General features: G+C 29.2%; 1 protein-coding gene across 2 annotated transcripts in view; it reads left to right on the plus strand.

Annotated features, from left to right (window-relative positions):
* LOC149944056 (E3 ubiquitin-protein ligase MARCHF8-like) overlaps window positions 1–19,731 on the plus strand; it is a 71,488-nt gene that overhangs the window by 515 nt on the left and 51,242 nt on the right. The window lies entirely within an intron of this gene.

Below are 19,731 nucleotides of genomic sequence, written 5' to 3' on the forward strand. Positions count from 1 at the left end.
TTCTTTTAAATCCGGTTTTCTACACCTTTCCCGAAATATATATTTTTAAATCGTACAGCTATCCTTTTTCAATATATAATTAAGAATCTTTGTCGACGTTTATTTACTCATTAGATTTTCTCTCACGTCCTGAAAAATGATAAAACAGTTTAATTTCGAACCCCGCAAGTTATTTCGATGTAGGGATTTAAATCTTTTGAAGGACAAATCGTAACTAAACATTCTTTTCCTATCGATGAATTTTACATTTGTAATAGTTGCACGTAAAGATATTTAAGCATTCTGTATATTTAAGAATTGAGGGGGAAAACCCTACTGTTCATCAAAACGCGCGATTTAGAGCGTTGTATTTTATGCTGTTTATTGTTAAAATTCCATTATTTCTTTTATTTGTCATATCTTTTTATAAAGCAGTCATTGAAGCTTAGAAATATTAACAATATAACAAAAGATATAAAAATACACGGAAGAATAAAGCCTTTGATAACTTATGTTTTAGCGTTTCAAGGAGGGAAATTTATGATGCATTATCACGTCAAACGTGACTTTGATATATGCAAATTAATGATATAAGCGACCTTTTAATATGTCGAATGCAATTTATGCAAATTAGCGACTTATTAGAGGTAACCCTGTAAGAATTGTAATGAGCTAGGACTTAAGAACGCTTTGTCAGAATTGCCAAATTAGCTTGACGGAAACTTCGGCGGCGTGGGGTCTCCGTTGGTATTCGAGTAGGTATAACGTAAACAAGTTTTGTAAACAATTTCATGTTACTCGTACGCGGCAGCGTATTGATAAGAGGATTATTCTCGTGGCAAAACACGTGTTTTTATAAGTGGAAGGGCCAGATGTCGGTTGGCCTGTGAGTCACCACGTTTATATTTCATATATGCATTGTAGAGTACGGATTACATTTTGACGCATTACCAATACCTGTCGTTTAAAATTACAATACCACTGCGCGGGACAGTCGGAAACGTACTAATTAGTAGTGTTTCGTATTAATATGAAAGTTCCCAATCTTCCACATGGTAAATATTTTATTACAGACATTTAATATGTGGTCAAAAATCGATGCCGAATAAATCCGGTTGCGATTTTTCTGATAACCATCGTAACGGCAGTGTGCAGTGTGAGAAATAAGGCACTATCACAGGCCAATCGCCAGTTTAAAAATTAAATGCTTAGGGTGTTAGGGGCCCTAGTGACTCATGGTTGTCACGGTACCTGGAATTCCTGGAAAAGTCAGGGAATTTGAATATGGGTATAAAAATCAGGGAAAAGTCAGGAAATTTTAAAAATTAGTCTATAAATCAGGGAATTTTAAAAATTAAGCTAAAAATCAGGGAAATATCAGTGAATTTAATTTCGGTTGCAAATAGGAAACTTTTACTTATATATAGGTTAACGGTAATAGTTAGTGTAGGGAGCTGTTGGCTCGCGTGGCATGAAGGGCTTGCCACCACCCTCCTACGCATTGTAACCCGGCCACCCGAATTAAAGGCTTTAAAAGTCGCTTGATGACTTAGGCCTAAGGTGGTGCCTTGGGTATTAGCCTAGCTGATTATTATTATTATTATTATAAATACAAAATCTTGGCACCAAATAAGTTGGGGAAAATCTCCGGAGATGGTCAGGGAAAACCTGGAAAAGTCAGGGAATTTGATTGTGAAAAAACTGTGGCAACCCTGTGACTACTTAATTAATTCAAAGTTTTTCCCTTCAAGATTTTAGTTCATTAAATTATGAAAGCCTGATTTTGAAGGTTAAAAATGGTAAGTGGCCAGTGGCCAGTTTTTTAATTAAACTATCTAGGCTCTACTGGCCACAGGCCCAGTTTTAAAAAAAAATCCTTATTTATCACCCTGGCAGTGTCTATAGACGCTTCAATAAATCATCCTCCAAGGCAATCGCCAAGAAGTAATATTTCCGAGAGCCAGGACCTGTAAGTCACTGTTTATATAGTGTTTGTTAAAATAATGGAATTTTTTCACTTTTAAGACAGCAACAAGCGTTCCTTTTTTACCGGGTAGCTTTTTTTGACATATTAAGGCTTGGTAAAAAGTTCTGTTTATAGGTGAAACGTTGCCATTATTTCGACAAGCACTATATAAACAATAACTTGCGGGTCCTAGCTCTCGGAAATATTACTTCTTGGTGATTTCCTTGGAGGATGATTTATTTAAGCGCCTATTGTACCGATGAACATCGTGACGTCGGAAACTACTGTGCGTTCCTTTTTAAAATCGATGCCATCAAATCATAGCGACATCTATAAGTGATAGATGGTACTAACAAAATTTTAGTTATTGTACGCGTTTTTTTTTTAAAGGATTCCATCGATGAGCATTACAACAAAAACATCGATGGGCATCGGAAAAATCGACCGAAAACGCGAAAAGTCGTACAGTAGGATTTTTTTTCCGATGTGCATCGATGCCATTTTTTAAGAGCCACTGAACGTACCCAATGACCGCACATTTTGATAAACTTCAGACCACAGACCACCTACCCAAAAAGGACACGCATTAACCTCGAAAAAAAGTGTCTCAAAAGTGATGCGGCTTTTTTACAACAAAACTGTTTTCGTGAACCTTCTTTATTTTACAAAATTAAAATAAAAAAGTCGTGCGCTAGCCAGCTTTTACAAATACATTTTTTATTGACGCGTGTGCTCATCTTTGTACCTTTTAAAGCGCCTCTACTTGCCGTGAGATGGCGCGGTTTTAAGAAAGCCGCATCACATTCGAGACATAAATAGAAATTACTACCAGAGGTGCATGTCCTTCAAATTAAGTCATGATTCCTAGTCGCCATAGCGAACACGTGCCGAGGCGTAGGACCGGCGCCTGAAAAATTATTTGAAAGCTGCCTAATTTTATCGCTAGCGGCGCTCATCTTTTTTGGAATGTCGTCAATTCGACGTCACTCAACACAGGTATCGGTATTTATTTCGACTAATTGTCACACTTAAGGAATATAATTATATGTAATTATGGTAAAGGTTTCTGGATTGTCAGCTGCTAAATGAAGGTTCACCAACCAATCTTGAGATAGCGGTAGTTTAATTATGAAATTTCTAGATGGCGTAACGGCGCTAGCTTCTCCGAGGTAGCGCCTCTGACCTAGCGTCTGCTACAGACAATTTAGATGTCATAAGAACGTTTTTTCTTAAATAAACTTATTAAAATATAAGCAAACGATGCAAAAATTATATTAAAATGCAAGTATCATTATTTATAAAGTCAAATTTACAAACTAATAGCGTTTGCGTTAGCCACTACCTATCGAGCTTTCAATGGGGAACCAAAGGGGGCGTAGCGATAGTTTTCGGTCACGAATAGCATAGCAGCCTAGCAGGAATCTTATATTTTTACTAATTAAGGCTGGTCGCCAGTTTTTGTAACATTTTATTACTTTTATTCTACATAATAACGGTAATAGTTAGTGTAGGGAGCTGTTGGCTCGATCTCGTGGCGTGCAGGGCTTGCCACCACCCTCCTACGCATTGTAACCCGGCCACCTGAATTAAGGGCTTCAAAAGTAGCTTGATGACTTAGGCCTAAGGTGGTGCCTTGGGTATTAGCCAGCTGATTATTATAATATGCCTTATGAAATCTACGCGTAGGTATATAGAAATTTTGCTTATTTTAGTATAGCATCTGATGATTTTAAAAATTTAACTGCTAAATTAGTGACTGAAGTGGGTAGTTTCAATTAAAATATATTAATTTACCATTTAGAATTTCACAAAATTAACTTCCTTTGATAAAAAAAGTACAATATAAAATAAGTACAGACCTCGTTAAACGTTTTCATGGTATTATATTTTATGTATCCCAGCTGTGAACAAACTGAATAGACTACATGTATAATATGGAAACTACAAAAGAATTGTTTTGAGCTTTTATAACATTAATTCTAATTGTGGAAGATGAATATGAACTCTAGTTTTGACAAGGTTAAACAGTTTCATCTTGGACCAAGAATTTAAGGGGACTCATTGTTCGCGATATTTTGACGGTAGGCGCGGCCTAAATCGGAAGGCACCTATATCACTACAAGAGGGCTTAGGCGACAGTGAGAAAATTAGGTTAGGCTTGGTTCATTAAATTTAAGTATAGAAATGAAATTTATTCCAGTTAATTTGATTAGTAAACCTCAGTCAATGGCCTTATGTGGCTTGCTGATTTTGTTTACTTAACACAATGGTTAATTACCATTTAAACTTTTAAAGAACTAATGTCAAAAATGAAACTTTTAAAACTTACTAAACCTCATCATTTAACCGACAACAACTGTACCATTTTGTCAAAATTAAACGTGGGTCGTGAACGCTACGAAACTACGTCGGAAATCAACGTTAGCGACGCCCGTTTGTCCACATGGAACTAAAATTAACCGTGATTTTCCTATTCCCATTATTTACGCGTGCTTTTTAAAAGCCTGAACAGTGGGTCCCTTTCGATTCTTGGTCCATTTTCTAGGTCCTAAAGCTACTGTAGTAACTTAAATTTAGCTAGTGGTTTGCTTTCGGTTAATAAAGGGTTGCCAGAGGTCAGGGAATTTAATATTAGGTCTAAACGCTTTGGGAAAAGTGGGGATATTTTAGAGAAATATAAATTTTTCGTGAAAAGTTTGCGAAGGTGATCTAAAAGAATTGAATTAAATATTTTTGGTTAAAACATAAGAGTTTGCGTTATACCATAAGTCTATAATATTATTCTATAAGTTTGTACCTTTGCGGAATATTTTACCGAGAGCTAGTAACGGAGTGACGTCATCACAAGGAGAAAATCTCTCCCTAGCGAGGCGCTGTCAAAGGCTAGGTGCGACGCGTTAGCAAGCGGACGCAAAACGGCGACGAAGCCCGTAATGCGGTCTGTCTTGTTGTGAATAGCTCTCAGTAAAACTTTTGCATGTGAAGAATAGGAAGTGTCACACTTATGTTACAATATTATACACTTATGGTTATACTAATATGTAGTTGAGTACCGTAATTTAACTTCTGATAAAAGTAAAATATGTTGAAAATAATCTAATTTTGTCCTTAAATAACAGCCAAATATTTTTAAACTGAAACTATTGTGGTTACCCTGGAATCTAAATTTCAATAAACAAGGCTTAGTTAATCATAACATTACCAGAATTTAAATAGGCCTAAACCTAAATTCTGAGTTATTTTATATTGAATTTCGACACAGAATATAGGGGGTAAACTCAATTAAATATACATTAAAATGATCGATCGGTCGATTTTCCATTTTCAAATTCATTTAAGTCATTCGCTGAAAATTATTTGTTAGCTTCACGAAGCGAAAACGTTTATGAATAATACAAAAATAACCGTATAATAAAACGATTTATTATTGGGAACTAATTCGGTAACGATTAAAAGGGGTGGAAAACGTTTCGCGTGAATTGTTTCAATTAATGTTGAAGGCTCAAAGTACTATTTATTTCATTTGATCTTTTAGACCGTGCCACTAGAGCTTTCTCCAAACAGCGCTCTTGTGATGAAATTAAAAGCCCTTGAAAATAAAAATCACTTGAAAATTATAATTATAATTTACGTTACAAAATAATAGCGGCGCCAGGTATTTAAAATTAACGACTATCTAGGTCCAATCCAATTTAAAATATTAGCCGGGTCCGTTTCCGATTCAACCTATTAATTCACCCTTGCGTTATACATAAAGCTTACTCATCGCTACCTGAGACCAAAAGCGCAAGTCAAGCAAGTAGAGTTACGTTACTTTTGAAAGAAATTCGAAATAAGAATACTCCAGAGTATATTTTTACATTAATAATTTTTCTAGGTATTTTTTAACCTTCTTTTCACGTACTTTCATGTTTCGTTTATTGTAGTCATAATTCAGGGTTCGTACACGACCTGTAATACCTGGAAAACCTGGAAACGTCAGGGAATCTGAAAATGATTCCCAATGGTCAGGGAAATTTAAAATGGCCCAAAAAAAGTAAGGGAATTTTAAAATTGTCCAAAAAAGTAAGGGAATTTTAAAATTGTCCAAAAAAGTAAGGGAATTTTAAAATTGTCCAAAAAAAGTAAGGGAATTTTAAAATTGTCCAAAAAAAGTAAGGGAATTTTAAAATGGTCCAAAAAAAGTAAGGGAATTTTAAAATGGTCCAAAAAGAATCCGGCAAATAAATTTTTGAAAAATGTATTAAAAATACATAATTAACATTTTTCAAGATTTTACCTCAAAGCATAAATTTAATCTTCAAAAATGGACCGGGAAATTTGGCAATTTAGTCGAGGAAAACCTGGAAATGTCAGGGAATTTAATTCAGGAAAGTTTGTACGAACCCTGTAATTGCAGTTGTAAAGAAAACCTTATTTTCCTCACATAACTTGGTTTTTAGACTTACTTGACTTTTGCTCTCGGCTAGCGTCATCTTGCCTAACGTCGCCGCTGACTGAAGCGGTTTCGAAATTCGAGCGCTGATAAAGATTTAACGAAGAGCCGTCGGATAAAAATAGCGCTAATGTCGAAATGTCTCAGTGCCGAGAGCTTTGCTCCGGAACAATTATGGCAAGCGACGTCATAACGTACTTTTGGGCCTCCGTTTTAATTTTACTTTTTATTATGCCGATGATTTTGGGCCGTTTGTTGAGGTGCGAAACGGCTTAAATTATCAGAATTATTTAAATGTACAATTTACTATTAAACATCACAAACAGGGTTCTCCGATTTAATTTAATTTGGCTTAAATCTCGATTTAAATTAAATGATTTTTCAGAAATCAATTTATACTTATACAATGTATTCATGAAAATATACAGAAATAATTTCAATGACAATTTCCCATCAAACTAAATTACAAGTACCATAAGTAAGACCGAATTTTTACAAAACTTATTTTTTAATGATTTTCTGTTTCTCTACGCGATTGGTTACTACTGTAATATGGAACACTTTTAATAAATACTTAAATAACTTCCGTTTCAATAAAGCCAGAAATTTTATTATTCTTGCGATATGAAACATGACTCTTAAACCACATTTTCACCCCGGGTTTTAGCTTTTAAGTCCCTTTAGATATTGCACAATCAGTGTTCCGAAGTTATAAATACTGGCTAATATGCCAAATAGTGGAAAATAATAAATTTTAATAAAAATAAAAAACATACCCAATGAAAAATATATTTGTGCTATTTTAGTCAATATACTGGATTAGTTGCCAGGTTTTGGGCTAGAAACTCAATTATAGCCCAATCTAGTTATTTATTTTGGCTATTTTTCAACGATTTTTCCTGAGTTTTTGTGAAAAACTGAAACATTATCTCACATGTAAGTGATGCTACGGATCTGAAAGATATTATTTACATCATTTAAATGCATTTACTGATTATTTTCCACTAACATGGACTTTATTCTAAAAACAAAATGACATTTAGTTAACATTGTGCACAATCTTCATTTTCCCAAAGGCTTGGAACAGAGGATGGTAACTTGGAACGGCCTTACGCCAACTTTTGAACACTCACTGCTAACTTGGAACACCAATGATTATGATTGGCAAATAAGAATTTGGGGTAGGATGTGGCAACTCCGAACATACTTTACAAATCCTTGGGACCTTGGATAATTTAGTTATTTGTGTAGAATTTGGTAAAAAATATATAGTTTTAAAATTTAATAAAAATCTGCGAATAACTAGATAACGTAAAGTAAAAATAATAAAATTTGAACTTTGATAATATCCCGATTGATAAAAAAGTAACTTTGGAAATAACTTCGTGGATTTTAGCGAGTTGACGATTTGCCTCCGTGCGATAAATGTCAGAAAATATTAACTCCATATTCTTTTGTAAATAATTTTAGTTGTATATGTAAAATAAAGTAATAATAAGTTTTAATTCTACGAAGTCCCCGTCATTTGCGTACAACGAGTTTTTATAATTTGTAAGCATAAAGAAAATTAAAGGGGGGATATAAAGAAGTATTCTTAAAACATATTTTCCCAAATGTTCAACTTTCTAAATGAGTCAAATTTTAACTAAACACAATTTTGGCAAAGGTAGTTTTGCTGGCTAACTCCTAACAAAATAAGCTCACTCCGAAACCCACTTATACTTAGGTAGGTATAAAAATATTAGTTTTCGATAATTGTACCTATGACCTATGCCTAGGCATTGTTCCTATTTTTCCAGGGCTAGTACACGACATCGGAAACTTGGAAAAATGTTTTCAAAAGGTTCAGGGAAAAGTCGGGGAATTTGGAAATGATTTCCAAAGGTCAGGGAGAAGTCGGGGAATTTGAAAATATTCCATAAGTTCCGGGAATTTTAAAATGACCCAAAAAATCAGTCCAATACATTTTTTAAAGATTTATTAAAAATACATAATATTTTTCAAGATTTTACCTCAAACCATTTACTTATTCTATGAAGACGGTCAGGGGAAACCTGGAAATATCAGGTCAAAGCTTTAAAAGGCTATTTTAAAGGTTAAAAATTTATAAAACTTGAACTGCCGGTGTCCATCTTCAATCTGTATTTTCCCGCCGACGCAAAAACTCTCCGCTAGGCCTTAGCTATTGTTTTTGCATCCACGCTCGTTGCGTTTTTGCTTAAACGATAAACGGTTATAGGCATACAATCAAGCTACTATTTTGGCGAGGTTTGAAAGTACGTATGGCAAGCAATTTTTTAAAGGTGTCGGTGAAATATGTTAGATATTGTTGTGTTTATTATTATTTAAAATTAAGCGGGAAATATTAACATTACTAGAGTTACGAAATTCACATAATTTAAAAAAAAATATTTTTTGAATAAAATTTTGAAACAATTCGCAGTCTAAAGAGTTGGCTCTTTCTCGTGGTTACACGATTGTACCACGTGTATCTCGTGGTTCTATATCATTTGGGGAACCTTATTTACCAGGCCCTATGAAGTGAACGTGCACCAAAATTTGAATTATCTTAAGTCGATTAGTTGGGGGCTTGCCATATTTAAGCCCGTAACTTTTAAGATATTTATCTAAGACTTAAAGGTATTTTGTGGCAAATTCCTCGATATCTATGCTATTAAATGAGATGTTTCTTGGCGAGTTTGATCTATCCAATATTCGAATGTTTTTTTTAAAGAGAAAAGTGTTCGGAGTTACCCGTACCACGGCCAACTTTGATGACGCGATAGCGCGAACAGCGCGTCATCAAAGTTGGCCGTGCCCGTACTAGCCATAGTCTTTGGAATTGTTAAATAACGACCAGAAATCGCTGATGCCCAAACTCTTTTCACTCGTAAAAATTATCGCCATCAGCGATTGCTCTGTGTAAACTATCAGTCACATAAATCGTTCAGTGCCATACTTATAATATTGTTATTATCTTACTTATGATTTGGTTATTTTTGTAGAGGTGCAAAACAGTTTAAAATATTTGAATTACTAAAACATGGTTACCTAATATTGATCTGACCTTGCAGCTGTTAATAACAATACGAATGAATAATTCAGCAGTGAAATTTACAAATTGATATTCAACACCAGAAATATTATAAGTTGGATTTAGTTAAATATTTTATAAATTGTCTATGAATTAATTCAAATTTACAAAATAGTAATTAAAATAAATTAAAATTAATTTAAATTTTAGTTTACATCACCAATGCATACAAAATATTAATCAATAAAATACAAATAAATTAAAACAGAAAATCGATTTAAATGAAATAAAATCTGTTTTGTTTTTCGGAAATAAAAATAAACTAAAAAACCACTAAGCTCCAGCGAAAACATTTACTTATAAATTTAATTTAGGTCCAGCCCCAAAAATTCCCTTTTCGGTTAAAGTTCCGACTAAAATATTGTAACTCTTTTGAAAGACCTTGTAAAATAGTCCACAAAAATCAGATATTTAGATTTCGCAAAAAAAACCGGTGAAAACAGTTTTTAAAAAGTATATTTATAAAAGAAAGTCAAAGGAGCCAGTGATGCCATCCGTGGTAAATAGTTCAATAGTACGGTCGATAAAATTTGCGACTATTTGTATTACAATCCTCAGGGTGCTACCAATAACATATTTATATATACTTAGAGAGGGGGGGCAAACCTAGACCTTGAGACCATGTTGCCCACGGATTGATAAATAAATTCTTGGTTCTATTGCGCTAACGCAACGGAGAGTGTAAAAATACAGCGCACGTTATCGTATGCGTGGCTGTTTACAAGGACGAGTTGATCGGCGGCTAGGTAACGGGCGATTGGAACCCGTAATTGTATTATAATTACCGGTGTGGCGTACAACTGACGATAAAACTCCAATTAAATTGTTTTATTTTATCTCGGCTATACCGAAGACAAGCTATGTCACAAATCAGGGTCGTAAGTAATTTTTTTCGGCTAATACTCGTTTAGTTGGCTCCCACAGAGGGTCTTGTCTCGATTGAGAGGGTTCGTCCTTTATTAAAAAAACAGAATGAGTTAACAGAAAATATCTGGCGTGAGTTTATTTTGAGCTTAGAACGGGTTAGAGCCTTAGTACGAAGCAAGACGGGAAAAAACAGGAATTCGTTTCACCGTGTTTTTTATTTTTCTAAGGTGGATAACAACGGAATAAATTACGTAATTCGTTTTTACACGCAATCCCTGGGGATTTGTGTGTACTGGTTTTACGTACAGTGTAGCCGATTCCGAGGCCGCCGTGTCGTTTATATCTCTTTGACAGTTAGGTCTAGAAGGGTCAATGATATGTCAATTTATTAGGCAGAACATCTTCTTGATAACCTAATATTGATTTTGGGGACCGGGTGCCCAGAACTTGAATAACGTTTATTTCTGTAATTTTGGCAATCTACTGACGTTATAAATCGATATAAAATGCTCCCACCTTTTGGGAATTTACATAAATTTTTGCGTTTCGAGCCCAAAACTCGAGCAATGCCCATTTTTTAATTTTGTCCATGGCCTATTTTTTGATTTCTCATATTATTAACGTTGCCCGCGTATTGGAGCTTAAGGGGGTATTTTCACGTAGGCAGAACAAGTCTGAAATCAGATAATTTTAATCAGCACCGTTGAGTTACATTTTATGCTTTTATCAATGATCATGTTTATTGAGAAACGGTTGTAACGGATTTTTCACGGGTTGAGTAACACGTTGAATGGGATATTGTTCTTAAAGAAAGGGTAATAAAGATACAGTTCTTAAAGCGCTCTTTTTCGTACATTTTTCCTCTTAGATTGCTAAAAATGCGCTTATTAAGTTAGTGTACAGGGAGATAGTAAATTTGTTTTAAATTTAACTTTAATATACCAGACGTACTTAACGCATCAGGAGGATTGTGTGTACTCAAATGTCCGTGACTCTTGTTTGCCTTGTCAAGATTAAGCCTAAGTTTATATTTATTTACGATTGTAAGTGTTTCCTGTTATTTATTTGTTCTTGGAATTTTCCCGGTTAATTATATTTGTCTGAGAGATTTTTCGGTCATAAATTTAGGTGTACAGCGAGGGGCAGGTCACTTCCATTTTGGGTGCGTTTTAATCATAGTAAAATGATTAAATCAGGGTAATCGTGATTAAATCAGGGTAATCGTGATTAAATCAGGGTAATCGTGATTAAATCAGGGTAATCGTGATTAAATCAGGGTAATCGTGATTAAATCAGGGTAATCGTGATTAAATCAGGGTAATCGTGATTAAATCAGGGTAATCGTGATTAAATCAGGGTAATCGTGATTAAAAAATCTAATCACGATTTAAACGATATTTAATCATTCTAATCATGATCTAATCTTTTTAATCAGGATTTAATCATTTAAACGAGATTTAATCATTTTAATTAGATTTAATCATTTTAATTAGATTTAATCATTTTATTTAGATTTAATCATTTTATTTAGATTTAATCATTTTAATTAGATTTAATCATTTTAATTAGATTTAATCATTTTAATTAGATTTAATCATTTTAATTAGATTTAATCATTTTATTTAGATTTAATCATTTTATTTAGATTTAATCATTTTATTTAGATTTAATCATTTTATTTAGATTTAATCATTTTATTTAGATTTAATCATTTTATTTAGATTTAATCATTTTATTTAGATTTAATCATTTTATTTAGATTTAATCATTTTAATTAGATTTAATCATTTTAATCGGTCGAATAGAGAATTTATCATTAAAATCAAAACTAAAGTACGATTTAATCATACTAATCACAATATAATCATTTTAATCAGGATTTAATCATTTTAAACAGATTTAATCATTTTAATTAAATTTAATCATTTTAATTAAATTTAATCGATTTAATTAAATTTAATCGATTTAATTAAATTTAATCGATTTAATTAAATTTAATCGATTTAATTAAATTTGATCGATTTAATTAAATTTGATCGATTTAATTAAATTTGATCGATTTAATTAAATTTGATCGATTTAATTAAATTTGATCGATTTAATTAAATTTGATCGATTTAATTAAATTTGATCGATTTAATTAAATTTGATCGATTTAATTAAATTTGATCGATTTAATTAAATTTGATCGATTTAATTTAATTTAATCGGATTTAATTTAATTTAATCGGATATAATTTAATTTAATCGGATTTAATTTAATTTAATCGGAAATAATTTAATTTAATCGGAAATAATTTAATTTAATCGGATTTAATTTAATTTAATCGGATTTAATTTAATTTAATCGGATTTAATTAAATTTAATCGGATTTAATTAAATTTAATCGGAGTTAATTAAATTTAATCGGAGTTAATTAAATTTAATCGGAGTTAATTAAATTTAATCGGAGTTAATTAAATTTAATCGGAGTTAATTAAATTTAATCGGAGTTAATTAAATTTAATCGGAGTTAATTAAATTTAATCGGAGTTAATTAAATTTAATCGGAGTTAATTAAATTTAATCGGAGTTAATTAAATTTAATCGGAGTTAATTAAATTTAATCGGAGTTAATTAAATTTAATCGGAGTTAATTAAATTTAATCGGAGTTAATTAAATTTAATCGGAGTTAATTAAATTTAATCGGAGTTAATTAAATTTAATCGGAGTTAATTAAATTTAATCGGAGTTAATTAAATTTAATCGGAGTTAATTAAATTTAATCGGAGTTAATTAAATTTAATCGGAGTTAATTAAATTTAATCGGAGTTAATTAAATTTAATCGGAGTTAATTAAATTTAATCGGAGTTAATTAAATTTAATCGGAGTTAATTAAATTTAATCGGAGTTAATTAAATTTAATCGGAGTTAATTAAATTTAATCGGAGTTAATTAAATTTAATCGGAGTTAATTAAATTTAATCGGAGTTAATTAAATTTAATCGGAGTTAATTAAATTTAATCGGAGTTAATTAAATTTAATCGGAGTTAATTAAATTTAATCGGAGTTAATTAAATTTAATCGGAGTTAATTAAATTTAATCGGAGTTAATTAAATTTAATCGGAGTTAATTAAATTTAATCGGAGTTAATTAAATTTAATCGGAGTTAATTAAATTTAATCGGAGTTAATTAAATTTAATCGGAGTTAATTAAATTTAATCGGAGTTAATTAAATTTAATCGGAGTTAATTAAATTTAATCGGAGTTAATTAAATTTAATCGGAGTTAATTAAATTTAATCGGAGTTAATTAAATTTAATCGGAGTTAATTAAATTTAATCGGAGTTAATTAAATTTAATCGGAGTTAATTAAATTTAATCGGAGTTAATTAAATTTAATCGGAGTTAATTAAATTTAATCGGAGTTAATTAAATTTAATCGGAGTTAATTAAATTTAATCGGAGTTAATTAAATTTAATCGGAGTTAATTAAATTTAATCGGAGTTAATTAAATTTAATCGGAGTTAATTAAATTTAATCGGAGTTAATTAAATTTAATCGGAGTTAATTAAATTTAATCGGAGTTAATTAAATTTAATCGGAGTTAATTAAATTTAATCGGAGTTAATTAAATTTAATCGGAGTTAATTAAATTTAATCGGAGTTAATTAAATTTAATCGGAGTTAATTAAATTTAATCGGAGTTAATTAAATTTAATCGGAGTTAATTAAATTTAATCGGAGTTAATTAAATTTAATCGGAGTTAATTAAATTTAATCGGAGTTAATTAAATTTAATCGGAGTTAATTAAATTTAATCGGAGTTAATTAAATTTAATCGGAGTTAATTAAATTTAATCGGAGTTAATTAAATTTAATCGGAGTTAATTAAATTTAATCGGAGTTAATTAAATTTAATCGGAGTTAATTAAATTTAATCGGAGTTAATTAAATTTAATCGGAGTTAATTAAATTTAATCGGAGTTAATTAAATTTAATCGGAGTTAATTAAATTTAATCGGAGTTAATTAAATTTAATCGGAGTTAATTAAATTTAATCGGAGTTAATTAAATTTAATCGGAGTTAATTAAATTTAATCGGAGTTAATTAAATTTAATCGGAGTTAATTAAATTTAATCGGAGTTAATTAAATTTAATCGGAGTTAATTAAATTTAATCGGAGTTAATTAAATTTAATCGGAGTTAATTAAATTTAATCGGAGTTAATTAAATTTAATCGGAGTTAATTAAATTTAATCGGAGTTAATTAAATTTAATCGGAGTTAATTAAATTTAATCGGAGTTAATTAAATTTAATCGGAGTTAATTAAATTTAATCGGAGTTAATTAAATTTAATCGGAGTTAATTAAATTTAATCGGAGTTAATTAAATTTAATCGGAGTTAATTAAATTTAATCGGAGTTAATTAAATTTAATCGGAGTTAATTAAATTTAATCGGAGTTAATTAAATTTAATCGGAGTTAATTAAATTTAATCGGAGTTAATTAAATTTAATCGGAGTTAATTAAATTTAATCGGAGTTAATTAAATTTAATCGGAGTTAATTAAATTTAATCGGAGTTAATTAAATTTAATCGGAGTTAATTAAATTTAATCGGAGTTAATTAAATTTAATCGGAGTTAATTAAATTTAATCGGAGTTAATTAAATTTAATCGGAGTTAATTAAATTTAATCGGAGTTAATTAAATTTAATCGGAGTTAATTAAATTTAATCGGAGTTAATTAAATTTAATCGGAGTTAATTAAATTTAATCGGAGTTAATTAAATTTAATCGGAGTTAATTAAATTTAATCGGAGTTAATTAAATTTAATCGGAGTTAATTAAATTTAATCGGAGTTAATTAAATTTAATCGGAGTTAATTAAATTTAATCGGAGTTAATTAAATTTAATCGGAGTTAATTAAATTTAATCGGAGTTAATTAAATTTAATCGGAGTTAATTAAATTTAATCGGAGTTAATTAAATTTAATCGGAGTTAATTAAATTTAATCGGAGTTAATTAAATTTAATCGGAGTTAATTAAATTTAATCGGAGTTAATTAAATTTAATCGGAGTTAATTAAATTTAATCGGAGTTAATTAAATTTAATCGGAGTTAATTAAATTTAATCGGAGTTAATTAAATTTAATCGGAGTTAATTAAATTTAATCGGAGTTAATTAAATTTAATCGGAGTTAATTAAATTTAATCGGAGTTAATTAAATTTAATCGGAGTTAATTAAATTTAATCGGAGTTAATTAAATTTAATCGGAGTTAATTAAATTTAATCGGAGTTAATTAAATTTAATCGGAGTTAATTAAATTTAATCGGAGTTAATTAAATTTAATCGGAGTTAATTAAATTTAATCGGAGTTAATTAAATTTAATCGGAGTTAATTAAATTTAATCGGAGTTAATTAAATTTAATCGGAGTTAATTAAATTTAATCGGAGTTAATTAAATTTAATCGGAGTTAATTAAATTTAATCGGAGTTAATTAAATTTAATCGGAGTTAATTAAATTTAATCGGAGTTAATTAAATTTAATCGGAGTTAATTAAATTTAATCGGAGTTAATTAAATTTAATCGGAGTTAATTAAATTTAATCGGAGTTAATTAAATTTAATCGGAGTTAATTAAATTTAATCGGAGTTAATTAAATTTAATCGGAGTTAATTAAATTTAATCGGAGTTAATTAAATTTAATCGGAGTTAATTAAATTTAATCGGAGTTAATTAAATTTAATCGGAGTTAATTAAATTTAATCGGAGTTAATTAAATTTAATCGGAGTTAATTAAATTTAATCGGAGTTAATTAAATTTAATCGGAGTTAATTAAATTTAATCGGAGTTAATTAAATTTAATCGGAGTTAATTAAATTTAATCGGAGTTAATTAAATTTAATCGGAGTTAATTAAATTTAATCGGAGTTAATTAAATTTAATCGGAGTTAATTAAATTTAATCGGAGTTAATTAAATTTAATCGGAGTTAATTAAATTTAATCGGAGTTAATTAAATTTAATCGGAGTTAATTAAATTTAATCGGAGTTAATTAAATTTAATCGGAGTTAATTAAATTTAATCGGAGTTAATTAAATTTAATCGGAGTTAATTAAATTTAATCGGAGTTAATTAAATTTAATCGGAGTTAATTAAATTTAATCGGAGTTAATTAAATTTAATCGGAGTTAATTAAATTTAATCGGAGTTAATTAAATTTAATCGGAGTTAATTAAATTTAATCGGAGTTAATTAAATTTAATCGGAGTTAATTAAATTTAATCGGAGTTAATTAAATTTAATCGGAGTTAATTAAATTTAATCGGAGTTAATTAAATTTAATCGGAGTTAATTAAATTTAATCGGAGTTAATTAAATTTAATCGGAGTTAATTAAATTTAATCGGAGTTAATTAAATTTAATCGGAGTTAATTAAATTTAATCGGAGTTAATTAAATTTAATCGGAGTTAATTAAATTTAATCGGAGTTAATTAAATTTAATCGGAGTTAATTAAATTTAATCGGAGTTAATTAAATTTAATCGGAGTTAATTAAATTTAATCGGAGTTAATTAAATTTAATCGGAGTTAATTAAATTTAATCGGAGTTAATTAAATTTAATCGGAGTTAATTAAATTTAATCGGAGTTAATTAAATTTAATCGGAGTTAATTAAATTTAATCGGAGTTAATTAAATTTAATCGGAGTTAATTAAATTTAATCGGAGTTAATTAAATTTAATCGGAGTTAATTAAATTTAATCGGAGTTAATTAAATTTAATCGGAGTTAATTAAATTTAATCGGAGTTAATTAAATTTAATCGGAGTTAATTAAATTTAATCGGAGTTAATTAAATTTAATCGGAGTTAATTAAATTTAATCGGAGTTAATTAAATTTAATCGGAGTTAATTAAATTTAATCGGAGTTAATTAAATTTAATCGGAGTTAATTAAATTTAATCGGAGTTAATTAAATTTAATCGGAGTTAGTCTCTTGAGGGGTGCGTCGTTAATCAAGGAAGTGACCCGCCCATCGGTGTACAGGGATACAAAAACACGCGTGAAACTATAAAAAATCAATTAAAACCAAAATTTTATCATATAAATTGAAATTTGTGACTAGGGTGTACTTTAAATAAATTGAAATACGTTTTTAACACACGACTGATACTTCATGGTTTATTAATATTAAAAATATATTCGTTAAAATTGTAATTCGCGTTACATATTTTTTCTTTCCCGTTTGAACAGGTTGGGCAAGATCAAAATAACTTTATTCGCGACCGAAACGAGTCTAGGTGGCGTAACGGCGATAGCTTATGAGGTATCGCCTATGATCTAGCGTCTGCTACAGACAAATTCAAAAGTCATTAAAACGTTTTTCTTAAATAAACTTATTAAAATATAAGCAAACGATTCAAAAATTATATTAAAATGCAAGTATCATTATTTATCAAGTCAAATTTACGAATAACGATGAGGAAAAACTAATAGCGTCTGCTTTAGCCGCTACCTAACTAGGTTTCAATGGCGAACCAAAGGGGGCGTAGGGATAGTTTCCGGTCCTGTTAATTAGATTTACAAAATCTCAGCACGGTTACAATTTTTCCAAAGATAAATTCTAAAGTTACTGAACTATATAATATTTTAAGCGGCATTGAAAAGCTAGATTTACTGGCGGCTAACCAGAAATCATCTTCGCCAGCTAGTTTTAGCTTGAGGTCAAGGCTTATTCAAAATAAAGAAGTCATTCAAAAGTTGAAATAGCGCGTGATAATTAAATTAACTCTCGCTTCATTTCTGAAGATAATTATTTTGACATTGAAAAAAATCACCCTCAACGTTACTCTGTCAACAAAGAGAAGTTAAAGAGTAAGTTGCAAATAGATTTTCGGAATAGAAACTGAACTTCTATAAATTTTCTCGTTCATTTGATGATGGCTTTTCCGAAAATGTAACTCACTTGATGAAATACCGTCGTTAAATGTATTTAATATATAAAGGAAATTTATGTGCAGCGCCCCGCTGCGGCTGTTATTCCAGGGACCCCAGAGGTCCTATAATTCCTATAACATCCTATATTTTCAAAAATGTCCTATAACATCCTATATTTTCAAAAATGTCCTATAAAATCCTATATTTTCAAAAATGTCCTATAAAATCCTATATTTTCAAAAATGCCCTATAACATCCTATATTTTCAAAAATGCCCTATAACATCCTATATTTTCAAAAATGTCCTATAAAATCCTATATTTTCAAAAATGTCCTATAAAATCCTATATTTTCAAAAATGCCCTATAACATCCTATATTTTCAAAAATGTCCTATAACATCCTATTTTCAAAAATGTCCTATAACATCCTATTTTCAAAAATGTCCTATAAAATCCTATATTTTCAAAAATGTCCTATAAAATCCTATATTTTCAAAAATGTCCTATAAAATCCTATATTTTCAAAAATGTCCTATAAAATCCTATATTTTCAAAAATGCCCTATAAAATCCTATATTTTCAAAAATGCCCTATAACATCCTATATTTTCAAAAATGCCCTATAAAATCCTATATTTTCAAAAATGTCCTATAAAATCCTATATTTTCAAAAATGTCCTATAAAATCCTATATTTTCAAAAATGTCCTATAAAATCCTATATTTTCAAAAATGTCCTATAAAATCCTATATTTTCAAAAATGTCCTATAACATCCTATATTTTCAAAAATGTCCTATAACATCCTATATTTTCAAAAATGTCCTATAAAATCCTATATTTTCAAAAATGTCCTATAAAATCCTATATTTTCAAAAATGTCCTATAAAATCCTATATTTTCAAAAATGTCCTATAAAATCCTATATTTTCAAAAATGTCCTATAAAATCCTATATTTTCAAAAATGTCCTATAACATCCTATATTTTCAAAAATGTCCTATAACATCCTATATTTTCAAAAATGTCCTATAACATCCTATATTTTCAAAAATGTCCTATAACATCCTATATTTTTAGCAAAATCCCCCAAAAGTCCTATAAAATCCTATAATTTTGATATTTTGCTCATTTCAAATCCAGCCACTCAGTTAAATTGCTAGATTTAGCTATAGGATAAATTCCTATACAAAGTCATTCTAGTCTATTCATTTGTTATTGTTAATATGGTTAGCTACTAGTATATTTTTGTGATAAAATGGTTAAATAGTTTTTATAAGTGAAAATCAAAGATTTATTCCTGTAAATATAGATTTGATTTTTAAATGCATAAAGTTAGTAAATTAAATAGCATATATAGTCCTATGAAATCCTATAATTATGTAAAAATAGTCCTATAAAGTCCTATATTTTTAGAAAAATAATCCTATTTTTCCTATAAAAAAATTGAA

Source organism: Leiobunum rupestre, chromosome 5 (genome assembly GCF_980474605.1).
Source record: "Leiobunum rupestre chromosome 5, qqLeiRupe1.1.hap1, whole genome shotgun sequence".
NCBI lineage: Eukaryota > Metazoa > Arthropoda > Arachnida > Opiliones > Sclerosomatidae > Leiobunum > Leiobunum rupestre.